Here is a 17,732-nt window from a genome sequence, read left to right on the forward strand (position 1 = left end):
ACTGGCTATGGACAATGTTATCCCCATTCAGAGGAAGAAAAAACAAAACAAAACAAAACAAAAACAAAAACAAAACAACCATTAAGAATCTGAAGAACACTTTACAAAAATTATCTCTTATGTATCTCTTTCCCTTAATTCTAATTACTCATGTTGAAAATGACTAATCTGTAAATATGTTTATAAAAGATATGCATATACAATCCTAATCTGACTGTTTGCAGCTGAGGGCAGGGAGGGTGGGAAAGGAGGGTGGAAAGAAATTTTGTAACTTAAAAATATATATGCACATGTATAAAAAATAATAAATAAATAAACAAATGAACAAACAAACAAATAAGAGATCTTGACCAAAAAATGTCATATAACAAAGTGGTCAAAGTGATGGTTATCAAAAAAATAAATAAAACAATCAAAAAAGATTTCCATTCAGCTCTAGTTCTATTAGTCTATGTTCCTATATAGTGGTAGGAGTCTAAATTGGTCAGGCTAAGTACTCTTTAAGATGCTGAGCAGACCTTGTTGAGCAGCAGTCATATGTTGAGCAACAGTGGATTCTGGAACCTCTGTTCCTCTGGATACTGTGCTTTGCTTCTCTCAGGATAGACACTTTTGTATCCCAGTAGTTCTACTTGGTTTTCCAACTTTTCATCCCTGGAAGATTTGGATGAGATGAGGTGGTAGATAGTGGGAGTGTTTATTGCTGATAGATTTTCTTGAAATCATCATGCTTGTTATTTAAAGTAAATTGTCCTTATTCTTATCATAGCTATAATGGGCTGTAATTAATAGTGAATTCTTGATCCCTTCAGGTTTGATTCCAGTAGAAATGGGGTTTAAGATGCTATGGCCTAAAAAAGGGGGGGGGCGGCTAGGTGGTGTAGTGTATAAAGCACCAGCCTTGGAGTCAGGAGTACCTGGGTCCAAATCCAGTCTCATAATTACCTAGCTGTGTGGCCTTGGGCAAGCCACTTAACCCCATTTGCCTTGCAAAAAAAAAACTAAAAAAAAGATGCTATGGCAAGCAATTTAAAAGAAAAAAGTATTAGATTCTTGAGGTGACTATTGGCATGGGGATTGCAGGAAAATGAAGAAAATGTTCTGTGGATTTCTCAATATTTCCTCTATACTAAATCAACACATAAAATCAGTATGGCAACCATGAAATTAATTAGTAAAAGAGATTCTATGACTTGTTTTGAAATCTTTCTCTTAAGTAAGGCAATATTTCTGTGAGACATGAATGTACACTGATTTTTCCCCCTATAATCTTTCCCTTTCTCTTTCTTTTATGTTGAATTGCAAGGATAGTTTTTAAAAGTGCCAGCTTCCTAGAAAAGATAACAACTCAAAAGAATTTAGTCCTACATTCCAAATAACTAAGATTCTGTGGATGAATTTCTATTGTCCCAATCTATTCCTTGCATTTGGTTTGATAACTTACAGATCTTATCCAACAATAGGTAAAATTGGAAGAGACATTAGAGATGGAGAATAAGGTGACCCTAGAACTGTATAGGAGGAAGTGAGCAGGATAGATTGCCTTCAAAAAATTGCTTAACTGCTTTAATGATCCCTAGACTTCCTAGGGAAACAAAGGTTGATCTTTTTAATACTAATGTTCTACAGGTGTTGTTGTATGACATAGAGATAAAAGTTACTTAAACAGTTTCTGAGGAATGAAAAAAGGTTAATGTTGCTGAGGGCAATTGGTACTTTAAGAAGAGAGCAACAAAACACTAAATTAGGTTGAAAAAGAATAGGAGAAAAATGTCATAAATAAAATTCATGATAAGAAGGGAAGATGAAATAATCAGTGTGAGGGACAAGAGGTAAATAGTCAGAGTGCTCCACTGGTGCTCTCATGATGTTAGGAGAAAGGGAGAAAGATCTCCAGCTCTTTATATGGACACTCTTTAGAAAATTATGGGAGACAGCATCATAAAGTGGAACAGGCACTGATTTAGAATCAGAGCATCTGGGTTTGAATCTGAGCTTTTTTTTTCTTTTTACTTATTATATCCCAGACCATTAGCAAATCATTGAAACTCTCTGGGCTTCAGATTCTTCATCTCTGCAGTAATTGGGTTGGATTAGATAGCCTCTTAGGACCCTTCAGAATCTAATACTATTATCTGATGACATGGAGATTAATCCCTTACTAAAAAGCAGATATGTTTAGTTTGTTAGTTGAATTGTTGGAAGGAACTTTAAATTTATTAGATAATAAATCCAATTTAGTATTTTAGTATGAGTATCCTCCACAATGAAAAAGAACAGAATAGACTCCTCTTATCTCTGAACCCACAGTTTGATTTGGATTGTTTAAAAGAGATATGTTTTGTAAGAAGAAATACAATATTAGTTTTCCCATCAACATTTATTCATTTCTTTCTTTATGCTAGACACTCTGCTAAATGTTGGAGATATGAGAAAAAGGTAATAACAATCCTTGCTCTCAAGAAGCATACATTTTGATTGGAGACAACACTGAAATAAAAATGTACAGAGAAGATGGAAAATAAACACTGAGGAGGTATTAACAGTGATCTTTTGACCAGTCAGAGCCTCTTTACAAAGGCTAGATTTGACCTGAGTCACAAAGATAGGCAGAAGGGAAAAGAAACCAAGGTCAGGAGCCGGAGCATTACAGATTTGAGGAGACAGTGAGTTCAAAGGCATGAAGTTCAGAGGATATATATGAAGAATATTGAGCAGACTTTTGAGAGAAGACAAGGAGAGCATAGTACAAGAAAACAACATATGTAGGAAGGGCACAGGTTATGAAGGGCATTATATGCCAGAGTATTCTATATTTGATCTTAGGGGTATTAAAGAGTCACTAGGTTTACTGAGCATACTGAGCAGTGTGTGTGTGTGTGTGTGTGTGTGTGTGTGTGTGTGTGTGTGTGTGTGTGTTTGTGTGTGTGTGTCTGTGTCTGTGTCTGTGTGTGGTGTGTGTAAGAGAGAGAGAGAGAGAGATCACTTTGGCTATAGAATGAAGAATGATTAAAGTGGAGAAAGAGTTGAAACAGATTATTCAATTATAAATACATAACATAAAGGTGGAGACTGGGATGAGTATGAAAATATACTATATACTATAAAAGCTTATATTTACATGATATTGAATTTAGAAATTTCTCAATCTAACAATTAAAATGAAAGAGAGGAAAGATTTAGTCATTAAATGCTTCTTTCCAAAGTTTTTTTTAAATATCCAAACTTTCACAACAACCCTAATCATAATCTTCATTAGAAAATACAAAGATGTAAATTATCACAAACTCTCTGAAAACATTCAACCACAAATCAGTTGAAAGTGGAAAGTATCACATTATCTAAAATTATGTGGATTCCCCCTGATCCAAATACTAATGCAAACAGGGCATTTTCATCTTTGTATGTATGGGAAAGTCAGGCCTTTTGAGAGTTCGAATAGCTTTCAAGACTCCTGATTTAAATTTCAAACTCTTGATCATAGCTGGGGAGCAAGGGTTTTTATCTTAGAATTGGAAATTCAGTTCTTTAGCTCTATACCAAGTGATAATATTAAGCATTTTGTTGTATCCACCAAGCAAGCTGAGTTCCCTACTGTGCCTCCAAAGCCAGAGTGAATGAACCATATTTGGATTTGCTTATCAGGAGGAGACATTTATAAAGACAATGCGCTTGTCCTGCAAGTCTGAGAGACTCCTGATGCTTTTATATCGGCCTATGGTGAGCTGCAAAATGGGCTCGAAATCAGACTGACATGGTCACTTAACAAGCTACGGTATTCACTGAAGGCTCAGTAAGCCAGTGATGTCAGCCACAGGGCTGAAGATGGCAGCCATCATAATTAGAACGCGTGAATCAAAAACACCAGGTGAAGGTTTTTGCCTGAAAAGAAAGAAAAGCCAGATGGAGAGAATTACCATGCCCTTTGACTATTAAGCTCATTCATGCAGCTGGATCACTGGCCAGCCTGGGTTGGATTTATTATTCTATGGAGCTGTTTGCTGATGCCCGTGTCTTCCCACAAGAAGGGACTGTCAATGGGAGGACTGTGAACTGCTCCAAAGAAAGTGATACAGTGATAAAGGAGGGTGGCAAGGGAGGGTGAATAAATATCTCTAAATTATTGATACAATGGAATAAATATAATTTTGCTTTTCTTACCTTCAGCATAAGGGTTTTTAACCTTTGGATCCATAGACCCACACAAAGAGTTCATGGATAAATTTCAGGGAGTCAGTGAACTTAGATTGGTGGGAAAATAGTAAATATATTTTCCAAAGTTCTAAGTGAAATTCAACTCCTTCTTCAAGTATGAATTTATTTTATACCATCATTCTGAGGAAGGGTCTATGGACTAGCAGATTGCTAAAGTGGTCATGATAAACACAAAAAAAGGTTAAGAACCCTTGACTTTGGGGGAAAGGAAAACAAACAAGCTTTGTGTAAGTGTTAGAGCTTTTAATACAATTTACTTCCAAAGTGATTAAGCAGCAGTATTTACTGAGGAGGAAAACCTAGGTAACCTTAACTGATGTGACCTTGAGAGAGATTTGTTGAACTTTTATGAGATTGGATTTTTTCCAACCTTTGTAGACTCTTGATTTTAAAATCTGCCTAACAAAAGCACTGCCAGGAAGGCTGTTATTACAATGATGCTTCTCAATAGGGCAAAGTGGGCTAATTGCAAGCTCTCCATTAAAATAAAAGGAGGTTTTGAAAACAAGTGCAAAATTGACAAAATGTACCACACTCCTCTTTGGGGTGGGGGTGGGGGTAAAGAGTGAGAGAGACACTCAGAGAAAGAAATGTTTGAAATTGCAAAGATGTCTAATATAAATAGATGCCATCAAATGATTTAGAAGTGACTATAAGAGATTTCAGATTATTCATAAAGAACAATTGCCTATCTGACCTTGATATACATACATAAATCCATTAGCAATCAACTTTTCATACTGAATAATTACATACAGAAAAAAATGTATTTTCTCCTCCCTACTCTGATCCTACCATCAAGACATTTATGTGGTGACTTGTTTTTCTACTTTACAGTTTGTTGAAGTCCAGGAAATACATTTCAAAATGAAAAGTTGAACAGCATTCTGTGAATGTGCTTAGATGATTTCTTTAGAACATGGCTGATTTTCAGTCATTTAGGTTTGAATCTTTTACCAAAGCCTCTTGAAGTTTCAGTGCAATGAAGCATCATTCAATTGCCCCATTTACAATCAATTGAAATATCATCTTTGAATAAAAGTTATTCCTAAGGGCATCTATCCTAACACTTAACTTTGAGGGAAACACTACAGTGTGATTGCTATTTATGCCAGCCTTAAATAACCAAGTGAAAGATACCCTTTAATGAAATGATGTGAAAAATATGACTGCATTTTGAAACTTCGATATATGACAGCACTTGAGTGTTTAATATACATAAACAAAAACTAAATTCATGGAGATTTTAACCATCAGTGTCAAGAAATACTTTATTATCCTATAGAGTAAGTAATAGGCATATTTACTGAATCATTCAAAGAAATTGAAGAGAAACTCTTATTTTCTAAACATGTGCCTCAAGTTTAGCTATCTCTGGAGAGAAAAGATGCCCTAATATTTTCTAGTAAGTGAATGAATGTGCTTGAGAATTAGGAAATTCAAACAAAACACAATAGTGCACATTGTCTACTTTTATTTCTATTCATCAGCATAAATATTTCTTTTTATGATATCTCCATTTGGAAGCAATTAAACACTTTATATTAGTTTTAATAAGACTCTCCAGTGTGGGGACCACATATGTCTACATCAACAGCTTAGGGTTTCATTTAGTAAAATTGAATTCACTTTTTACATACTAATTATATCCCCAAGTGATAACAAGTTCCTCACTGTTGAATGTTGCTTCTTCCCCCTTTCTTGGGAAAAAAGAGTCAACAAATTCTAGTTAATTTAAACAATCACTTCATGTTCCTGGTATTTATATTTAAGGAATCAAAGTGATCAGAATTCCAGTAAGGAAAAATGTGTCAAAGTTTAGGTATAATAATTCCAATTAAACTCAATTTTAATGCCCAAATATTAATTCATGATAGATATTGAAAGACCAAAAAACTATCATGCTATTTGGCTGATGCTGAAAATTATGCCACTGTCAATAGTCAGTAACTACGATCTCTTTTCATCCCAAATTTTCTAACTTATGAGACCTATAGTTAACTATGAACATTTCCACACTGGAATGGCTAGAATGATAAATGATGGCAGATTGAACTCAACTCTTATTCTGCATCTTTTTTTTCCTTGCTACCAAGTAGGTTGACTTCTGATCAAGGATGGGCAGAAGAATGGATAAGCAGAAGCTGACAACAAAGATAAATGAGAAAAGTACAGGAGAGCACCTTCTGTCTTTATTGTGTTCAAGTTTCCAGGTACAATCAAATAATACTACAGAATACTAAAAGAACTAGTAGCTGCAATTATAGAGTTACCATAAATGATCTTTGATGAGAACATAGGGAAAAGATATGTGGTATTATGAGACAGAAGATGGATAAATATCTATTATTAAAGGGATATAGTGTGATCACTTAAAAAAGGAAAAAAACCCAAAATGTTATCATAAAAATCTAATCATAATAAATGAATATTCATTTAATTTTTGACAGGGCCATCCGCTTTTTGACAGAACAATGGAAAATCCTAGGGATATATTCATAAATTTCAGTTTGTGTTACTGCCATGGGCATTTACAAATATTTGTTGTATTTAATTGAACGGGGTGAAGATATTTAGGTAAGATAATGTAAGTATGTAGATTTGGAAGTGGTTGAATGAGAGAATTAATTTAAAAAAATTAGTCATTATTAGATCAATGCCAATTTGAAATAAGATCTTGAATGGAAAACCTCATAAATCTATCCTTGTACCTATGCTTTCCAACATTTTCACTAATGATGAGAATGAAAGTATGAATATTATGTTTATTAAAATTTACAGATGAGAAAAAATCTCTAGAGAATTGGTAACATGTTAGATGACATAGTCAAGGTTCCAAAAGATGTTAAATGACTAGAATGTTGGATCTTAACTAATAAAAATCAAATTTAACTAGTATGAATATGTAAATGTACCTGGTTTAAAAAATAATCAACTGGACAAGTAAAACATGGTGGTAAGGAAAAATATTTGAAAAAAGTGGGAATTTTTGGTAATTTCATATCTCAATATGAATTTAAAAAATGTGAAATGGGTGTTAAAAAAAAATAAGAAATTTAGAAAGGATCAAGACAGGATCCAGAATGAGGAAGGTGATATTCTCTTCTAGTCAACACATATTTCCAGCACTTCGTTAACTTCTGGTTGCCACATTTCAAAAACTGACAAGTTGGAAAGTTTTTAAAGAAAGGTGGCCAGGTAAAGGGGCTTGAGATCCTGTCAAGGATTGTTTGAAGGAAACAAGATGCTGGCTGGGAAAAGAGAAGATAAAAGGGAGAGAAGTATGTCCTTAAGATTTAAAATGACACCATGTGCTTAGGGAACTGATTTGGCCCCAGCAGACATAGCTATGCCCAATGAGTACAAAAAATAGAGAAGTTGAATATATAGAAGAATTTTGTAACAATTTTGTTACAAAAGCAAAATGTGCAGTGGACTTTTCATCAATGAAGCTTTCAAGTGGATGCTCTATGTCTGTTTCAGGGTTATTATAGATAATATTCCTGCTTGGGTATGGATTGGATCAGATGACTTCTGAAGTCACTCCTAAACTTGATATTTGCAAAAGCAAACTGCTGGACATTAAACTGACCAAACTTTTGGATCTTGTTAATTTCCTGAATCATATGTACCTTTAAGATCTAAAGGAACCATACACAGAGATATTTAGAATTAGAAAAGACATTAGAGGTCCACTGATTTTACAGAGGAGAAACTGGGGTGCAGAAAATAAATGATTTGCCCAACATACAGGTAGTGAGAGCAACAGGAATAAAACCCAAATGGTTTTACTCCAAATTCAGAGTTCTTTCTATCATGTCCACAATGTCTCCCAGGGCACATCTTGACTTTTTTTTAGACAGTTTATTCTGATTTTTAAAATTCTTTTGCCCTGAGTTAAAATGTTTGATCTCATCTCATTTTTTATTTCAATTTCTTCTTGTAATTCGAAGGCAGATTTCTGACTTCCTCTTCTTATAATTACAATTATATCCATCCTTCACACAGCAGAAACTCTATTAATATTTAATGATGAGGATAAACAAATAGAACATTTTTTGCATGCAACAAGCACCATTTTCTGACACAATATGCCAAAAAAATAGGGAAAACTTTACTTTGAACAATTAATAAATCCAATTAAGCTAGAAGATAGAATTAGGGTCCAGTTCAGGTAAATTATGAAGAGGTAGTTTTCTGCTCAATAATTAAAAAAAAAGTTTCACTAAAGGTTGAATTGTATGACCTCTAAATTCCCTTCAGAATTCTAAAATCCTACAGCCATATCATTCGCTGATAGGATTTCACTGATTTCCATTTTTGATTCATGCTATGGGGGATAAATAGGCGCCCCACCATTCATTATGGTTTTTATTATGAAACATCAAAAGATATGATGGTAAAGAACTCATTGGATGCAGCATTTGCCTGTTCACCCTTACTAAGTGGTGTCTAATTTTCTCATATCTCTCACTACAGGAATGTTCCAATGTTACACAGGAAATGTGAGAAGGAGGTTTGGGATCCACCATGTTTCTTTTTATCTAAGGTACACTGAGCAGACCATGAACCAAGTGTAGGAAAGAAATATAGTGATAAGAAAGAGGAAACAAAAATAAACAAGCTTTCATGAGACTTGAAATACAAGATATTTTTACCATTGTTTTGTAAAGTAGGTATTTAAGAGTATTCCTACTAGCCAATGTCATGATTTGCAGAGGTATATAAATCAACTTTAAGAAGATTGTGGGGACCTGAGCAGTGTATAGGAGCTATAAATAAGTATAAACTTGGAAAATGTGAAGAGATATATTAGTAACTCAAAAATATTTTAGGACTTTGGATTTGCCATTGGATGAAACCAAATGATATTAGGTCTAAACATTTAGCACCCAAAACATCTAGCAACTCGCTTTGAGAATTAGCCAGGAAAGCAAACAAAACAATAAACCATCCAGCTCTGAGGAGAAAAATCTAAAAGTTATCAAAAAGAGATCCAGTAAGAGGAAAAAAAAATCATTTATTGAAAGGTAATAGCAATTTGTCTTTCTCCTTTGTGCATCTTCCAGTGGGAGGCAGAGGAGATGACAGTTTTTTTTCTTTCCCCCACCCCACCAATGTTTTGCATCAGAACAACTTACCCAATTGAAATTCTTGAGAGTCCAGATGTGGAACTGAACTGGAGAGAGGAGAAAACCTTAAACTTGGAATAGGGATTTTGTTTAGAAGATGGTAGACCTTGGAGAAAGTAATTAAGGGGAGCAGAGGGCTAAGTCCATGTGACCTAGAAAAGTGATGCACTCAGAAGAAATGACATAATTTTCTGTGACATCATGAAAGGATATTGGAGGATGGGACTAGGGCACTAGAGATATCAAATTCCTGGGTTACTAGTCTTCCCCTAGACATGGGTCTTTCATTTTTTGTATAATATATGTATGTGTGTTTACTTTCCAATGACTTTCTAATTGGATATTTGTAAGATAATAGACACCAAATTTATGATGTCCTTTCAAGAAATGATTATTTCTTGAGGTAATTATGACCCTATGGAAGACTAAAGTTATATACACTAGTAGAGCATTGGGAGTTATAATTTATTTAAGAGTAGAGATTTATGAGAGCTTAAAATGGAGATAGTCATTCCCTAGAAAACCCATCCTTTAAGCCCAAGGTATGGGGAAAATGTAAATCTAGAATGGTGCTACAGATATAATTGTTATCAGCTACCTCTTCCAACTCAGTTCTCTTAAGTTTCAGCATTCTGCCTCCTGCTTCAGTCAAGGCACACCACTTAGCATTTTATGAACAGACACCTCTCATTCTACTTTCCCTGACTTAACAAATACCACTTCCCACATCAGGACTCTATACTCCTTTTCACTCATCTATGTTTATCACCCATTTTAATCCTCAACTCAAAACTTTCCAATTTCATTAATCCCCAGCTCCCCTTCACTTTTCATTTAAGACTATACTTTCATCATAGGCTTTTTTTTTGTTTTTTTCATATTCTGTCCTTTCATTACTTGATTGTGTGTGTGTGTGTGTGATCTTTCTAACTCAATTTTAATCTCCAGGGCAGAGGTTCTAATTTTATTAAAACAAAGTAAAAAAAAAAATTAAACAACAACTTTCTCTCTCCTGAAACTCTAATGAGCTAATAAGATATTCAGCATATAGTAGGTATTCTATAAATGATTTTTGAAGGAAATTACTGACCAGTGATAGGAATAATGAAATAGATAGTATAATCATTATTGTTGTCCACTGACGCAAAATTAGATAGTATAATGGAAAAACAAATGAAGATGCAAAACGATGTTGACAAGCTGAAGTGAAGGGCAGATGTAAATAGGATGTAATACAACAGAGACAAAGTCTGAGTAATTCATTTAGGGCTGAAATAAAAATGACATGAAAACCAAGGGGGTGGGGCAAAGTTTAGTAGACTTGACTATAGGAAAAAATAATCTTTTATGTACAATCTTGATTATGGAAAGCATACTAAAACCTGACAATTTTTAAGGACTTTAAATTCTGTGAAGCATTTTTATCATATTTGTATCTCTTCAAAGTTCAGTGAAATAGATATTAACATTTCTATTTTATAGATGGGAAACTGAGGAACAGAGCAGTTAAATTAACTGCCATTGGCCTTGAAGTTAGTAAGAGTCAGAGCTCTAATTGGATCCAACTCTTCCTGATTTCATATTTAGCAATCTATTCACCTCTCTCCTTGGATATGCTATTCACTAGCTAAAAATGTATTATTGGCAATTTTTTCTTAAGAAAATTTCTCCAATTGTTTATCAATATAAAATAGTACCATATTTAGTAGGTATTTGTGATGAGTTTACTTTGTAGTCTTCATATAATAAATCAACCACATAGTATCCTGGGTAGAAAAGCTATAGATCTATATTCAATGATGCAACTGAACTTCATTCTAAAACAAAATCTGAATGGATGCTTCAGATTTTTCTTTCAAATTCAACACAAGGCATCAGTTGTTGGTCTTCAAGACTGTGTTAGTGGTTGAGTAGGTCACTGAATATAGAGCAGGAAGGTTATACCATAGAAGAAGTAATTTAGATTGGATACTCAAGATATCTTGACTGTAAGGGTCATGAAAAAAATATGTTACTTTGAGCAGTTTGAGAATCTGTTTCTCTGGAGTTTTAAAGAAAAAGACAGGCAATCATCTTTTAAGTATCCAATCATATTTTAAGTCAATATATTCTGAGATAGTTCTCAATGTTTCCTACTCTGTTCAGAAATAAAGTACTAACAAAAGCAACAAAGGGATATGAAAGTATTGCCATCTCGAGTTGTACTCGATGCTAAGGTATTTTCTATTATTATTGTGGTGTCAAATGTTTAAACAAAAGGAAAAAAGTGGGCAAGGTGAGTTGTCTATTCTTTTGCCTCTGACTATTCCACTGGAGTGTTTAAAAAACATATCATTCTCCTCAAATTCCAATTTATTAATAGAAGTGAGAAACCCAGGTTGTATAATGGGGAGAGACGGAGGGAACTGGTGACTATATATATCTGGGGAAAAAAAGAATATCAATTAAAATATATTTAATGCATAGCTAAAATCCAAAAAAAAACATGCAAAGGGACATAAACAGAGCTATTGTATTACCACATTGTTAAATTACATACATATGATTACAAAAATACTCCAGGTTTCTTTCACAAGCCTTTTTTTACTCTTCTTGATATATTGAAATATCATGGTTATAGGTAGCTATTTCCAGTAAATGAGAAAATTAAAAATAAAACCAACCAGAAGTCATAGTGACATAAAATCCCTCATTCTTCAGATGAGATGATTGTTATAAATTATATGATATGATGTACGTATTTTGATTTGTGTATTTTGTGAAGAAATAAAAAAAAATAAGAATGCCTCTGCTCCTTCTATTTCAGTTGCAGGAACAGAAATATTGTATTATCATTGATAGAGTTTTAAAAAGTTTTATTTTTCTTAAAGGTGATACCTCAGGAAATGTCCATCAAATAGAATTACTTTTAATACTTTTGAATTTCCTTGACCTTTAAAAATTCTCCAGTTTTTCCTAAGACAATCTTGTTTCTTTTGGAAAGCATGATTTTTCTTTTCTAAGACCTAATGTGGTTAAATGAAATCCTTTTCAATGAACAAATCAAACTTGATTAACCTGCTCCCCCATTCTTTGCTAATCCCCCATCCCATATATGATAGGGGTGGTTTATTTTTTTTTCAAATAAATTTGTATGATACAAGACTTCCTACCTTGATTTCCTACCTGCATCTGAATTCTGTGCTCATTTTCAGTTTTTGCCATACTTCTAAACTATAAAGGACAAAATATGGCATACCAATGTTTATGACTAGACAGGCCATCCAAAATAGGTTCTTTCAATATTTTATCTTTTCCAATTACTTGTAAAAATAATTTTAACATTCATTTTAATTTTTTTGAGCTCCAAATTATCTCTCTCCCTTTTTCCTTTCTCTCCTATTTGAACAAGCAAGCAATTTCATATACATGGGTAAACATTCAAAATATATTTCTATGTTAGTCATCTCATAAAAGAAAATGCAGATAAAAAATCCAAGAAAAATAAATAAAGAAAAACTCATTACTTTGATCTGTGTTCGAACTCATCAGTTTTTTTCTCTGGAGGTAGCTATATAGTATTTTTCATCATAAGTATTTCAGAATTGTTTTGATCATTGTATTGTTGAGAATAGCTAGGTTATTCAGAGTTGATTATTGTACTATATTGCTGTTACTATGTTCAGTGTTCTCCTGGTTCTATTCATTCCACTTTGTTCATGTGAATCCTCTCAGCTTTGTTTCTGAAAGCATCCTGCTCATCATTTCCTATAGCACAATAGTATTCCATCACAGTAAAATACCTCAACTTGCTTAGCCATTCCACAATTGATATGCATCTCTTAGATTATCAATTCTTTGATACCATAAAAAGAACTGCTGTAAATATTTTTGTACATGTGGTACCTTTTCCTTTTTCTTTGATTTCTTTGAGATACAAACCTAATAGTGGTATTACTTGGTCAATTGCTGGGTATAGATAGTTTTATAGCCCTTTAGACAGTTCAAATTGCTCTCCAAAATGCAGACTAGCTTTTTAAAGAGGAAAACATTTTGAATCATTCAAATCTACAGAAGTGAATCTTGATATCCCCCTTTTGCAGAAGACTTGCCTCCAAAATTCTAGGTGTCTTTACCTGGTAGCTTCCCTTTTAGCTAAGCAGAGTTGTGGGTTAATGGATAACATGAGAAACGACTTCAGAACAATTTCAAATGTCTTTTTGCCCAGGAGAGTGAAGAGGTCAGCCCTCTGATATACACAAAATACTGTCTCTTTTTGTATTATTTTCCCAAAGCTCTGAGCAGACTTCTTGCATAAAGTAGAGGACATTTAGCAAATGTCTGTTCGGGAAATGAATGTATCAAAGGAACAATGCTAAACAAACAAACAAACAAAAACCCACAAAAAACTCAATGTAGCATTATTAAAACTGTTAAAACAACAACATTACCTTTTGAATAAGAATATATTCTAGAAAAAAATGGTCTGAAAGTCAACATTCTTGCATGGACAATATACCCAGAGATCAATAGTAGCACTGTCTTAAATGTAGGAGCAAGCATTCAATTAATTCTAGTTCAATGAATGAATGAAGGAATATAAATTAATAGATAATAATAGCAAAGCTAACCAAAGCTCAGATATGATTTAAAAAACAAGCAAACAATATACCTGTTATATATAAAGGTTCAACTAGTCTTTCTGAACAATGAATGGCTTAAAAGACTCACATCTTTGAATGGCCTAATATACCAAGAGAATTTGAAACTAACATTCCTCTGTGACCTAACTTTCTACTAAAGGGTAACAGGACAGTCTCATTGATCATTGTTAAGTGTCTACCCTTCATCTATATGCTACACAGTTGTCAAAATAAGCTGTATAAAGTACAAATTTGTCCTTCTTTTTCTTTAGTTTAAGAGATTTTAATGATTCCTTATGGCCATCAGTAAAATGCAAATACTTTAACTTAACATTTCACAATCTGTTGCCAGTCTACCTTTCCAGGGTTATTTTATATGACTGCTTTGCACATATTCTATATTCTTACTAAACTGGCTTATTTGCTGTTTCCTGAACTCAGAATTCCATCCATCCCCAGCCTTGTGCCACTGCAAAGCTTTTTCCATGCAGAGTAAGCAAAATCTCTCATGCCCCAACCTCTTCAAATCCTTGTTTTCATTCTAATCTCAGGTGTCGTGCTCCTCTGGAAATTTGTTCTGTCTTTGTATCTTGATGCTTTTTTTTCTTCCTGCTATCATATTGATACTTTATCTGTTTATAAATCTATATCCTAGACAAATTCAAGGCACTATTTTTGTTTTGTATTACTGGGTACTTTCTTTCCCAATCCTATTAAAAACAACAGATATTCTCTGCTTATAAGTGACCAGTTTCCAGTCCTGTAGGGGTCATTATTTTGAGTCCCCTAATTTTCTGCTGAGCTGAAAGAATTGATAATTCAGAGCACTGTAGCTGGTAGAAGAACAGGCAGTTTCTGGCTGACATTTTTTGGTTGCAGTTCTTGAGGAACCAAGATATGATGCCACTGAAAGGTGGAAAAAATAGAGTCCTTTTTTGTCCTTAGAGTCATAGTTCATAAATCTTAAACCTCAGAGATCAGCTCCTCCATTCCCTTTATTCTACAGAAGAACAAATTGAAATGCACAAAGGCTAATTGGCTTTCCCAAGGTCACCCAGGTCACTCATCATAGATGAGACTTGGCTATCCATCCATTAGAATCCAGTCAATGCATACATGGCCCAAACATTTCAATAACAAGAAAACAATGAAACTCCTTTTGTGTTTATGTGTGTGCATGTGTATGTATGTGTCACACTGAATTTAATTTTTAAAACCATAGAAATACATGTTCATGAAGAAATAATAACTGGAATGAAATATAAAAGTAATAATGTAATATTAGCACAAAAATCTATTATGTTTAATAAATACTGCCAAATGCATAGGGTAGGGTTAAATCAATTTCAGGTTGCCATCACATGAATCAAAGAATTTAGACTAAAAGAAATAATAAAAAGCATATAGTCTACCCTTTATAAAGGGAAAGTGAAGAGCAAAGAAGCTAAGTGACTTGGCCAAAATCACAGAACCAGGACAATAATCTAAGTCCCATCTATTCCCATTCCAGTATTATTTCCAAGAGAATCTTAATAACAACTGAATTACAAAAAATTTTCAGCATAAATGTCTTATACAGATAAAGATCCAAGCTAACTTAAAGAAAAGCTTTCAGAAAATTGAAACATAATAGATCCAATCAAACAATTATGAATTTCATAATGAAATTCACACATGAAATGGTGCAGATAAGCATACATTGTAAAAGGAAAAAATTCATGAAAACATGAAATAATTGATTTGAAAGTCATTATACTGAAAGCAGTTTAAGTATTCACAGCAAAACAAAATTTCTGAGTCAAGATTAAAAAAAAGATATGGAAAGGAAATGGAAATGAAGAAAACCAAAAGAGATGGAAGATGAGTCTCATTTTCTTTAGACATTTTATGTTTTCATGTTGTTCTTATGTTTTAATTGCCCATAAGATTGTGACTACATCTATGCCCATAAATATTTTATGTCTTCTGCTATCACATTATAATAAATCATTTGATATTGTTTGTGTCTTTGGTAGGAATGCAGCCAATGAAATAATAAAAGCATACTTGTGGATGACTTTAAGTTTTACTTTGGATAGGGAAATACATAGTTATTTTGCTTGTGTAAATCATTAATAGATTGTAGAACCTATATAATTCCATGTTTCAAATGTATGATGAGAGATTATATTAATTGAGTGCATAAACTGAAACTTGGTACTCTTCAAAAAAGTTGTGATACTCTAAAAATTTACCAATGTACCCAAAATTTAAGGCTTTCTCCTATATATCAAAGTTTCTGATCTATTTTATGAAGTCTTTTCCTATTAGAATTTACAATTGTGATTTTTAAGAAAGAAGCATTTTCCCTGAAGTTTATAAAAATTGAAAAAATTAAAAATAATAAAATAACTTTTAATAGAATATTATAATACATTATGTTCAATATTAAGATACTAAAATACCCATTGTCTAACCTAATATTTCACATTCTCATCGTTAAGTGTCACTGGCTAAGGCACAAATTGTCTTTATTTCCCAAGGAACATAATTTTAGGAAGTGAAGAGCTGGTTAAGATGATAGCTCTGAAAATAGGATTTAGAAATTTTTGATAGAGACTTAAAATATAGGTTCCTGATCAGGATTGTAGTACATCTAATAAGAGAGAGAGAGAGTTAGAATTTATTTGTTTTTAGTATTCCAAACTTAATCATGTAGCATGAAAGCAAAAATAGAAGGTGAGGGAGAAAAATTGGCTGTATAAATGTCATGTGTGTACATACACATAAAAATGTGTATATGTGTGCATATATACATACATACACACATGCATATGGATATATATACATATATATCCACCAAGCTAAATTCCATTGTGAATAGCTATAAGAATGAAATAAAAGAATAAAAGTTGTTCATAAGTGATAAAACATATAGAAAAGTAGAAAAGTAATAAAACATATGACTAAATATTTATATATAAATGTATAGAATCAAGGTTATAAATTTGAACTAGAGATCCCAAATTTGATTCATATTTATCCTGAAGTCATAATAATTAGAATAAAAGATAAAAATATAACATTATAATAGAATTCTACATTATATTCTATATTAAAACTCTAAAATATCAGTTGTCTTACTTAATATTTTATATCCACTTCTCCAGGCCACTGGTTGAGGCACAAATTGCCTTTATTTCTCATGGAGTACTAATTCAATAGAAGCCAGAAACTAGTACAAAGAATTGAAAAATTTGGAACAAAATTATGAGACTTGGTGAATTAAAACTCATAGATAGAATATGACTTTGGAAGCATATGTATGTACATATATATATATATATGTATATATATATTACAAAAAAGAAATAGAATAAGGAAAAGGTGGGACATAGAACAATATCTCACACTCTATAGAAAGTTAAAGTCAAAATGGGTATATGATTTAGATATAAAGGGTAAAACCATAAAAAAATTAGGAGAACAAGGAATAGTTTACATGTAAGATCTCTGGAGAAGGAAAGAATTTATCATCAAACAAGAGATATTGTACTATTTTCATTTTTTAAAATTTGTTTTTTTTCTTTCTCATTGTTTTTTCTGTTTGTTCTGTTTCTTGACTAATGAGAAAATATGTTTAACATGATTGTACATGTGTAACCTATTTCAGATTGCTTGCTTTATTTGGGAGGTGGAAAGGAATAGAGGGAGGGATAAAAATTTGGAACTCAAAATCTTACAAAAAATAAATAGGAAAATTATCTGTATATGTAATTGAAAA

At 32.8% G+C, this 17,732-nt stretch overlaps 1 protein-coding gene across 1 annotated transcript in view; it reads right to left on the reverse strand.

Annotated features, from left to right (window-relative positions):
* The window catches only part of TENM3 (teneurin transmembrane protein 3), a 3,314,517-nt gene that overhangs the window by 1,283,202 nt on the left and 2,013,583 nt on the right, over positions 1–17,732 (reverse strand). The gene's annotated exons all lie outside the window — the stretch shown is intronic.

Source organism: Macrotis lagotis, chromosome 3, assembly GCF_037893015.1.
Source record: "Macrotis lagotis isolate mMagLag1 chromosome 3, bilby.v1.9.chrom.fasta, whole genome shotgun sequence".
NCBI lineage: Eukaryota > Metazoa > Chordata > Mammalia > Peramelemorphia > Peramelidae > Macrotis > Macrotis lagotis.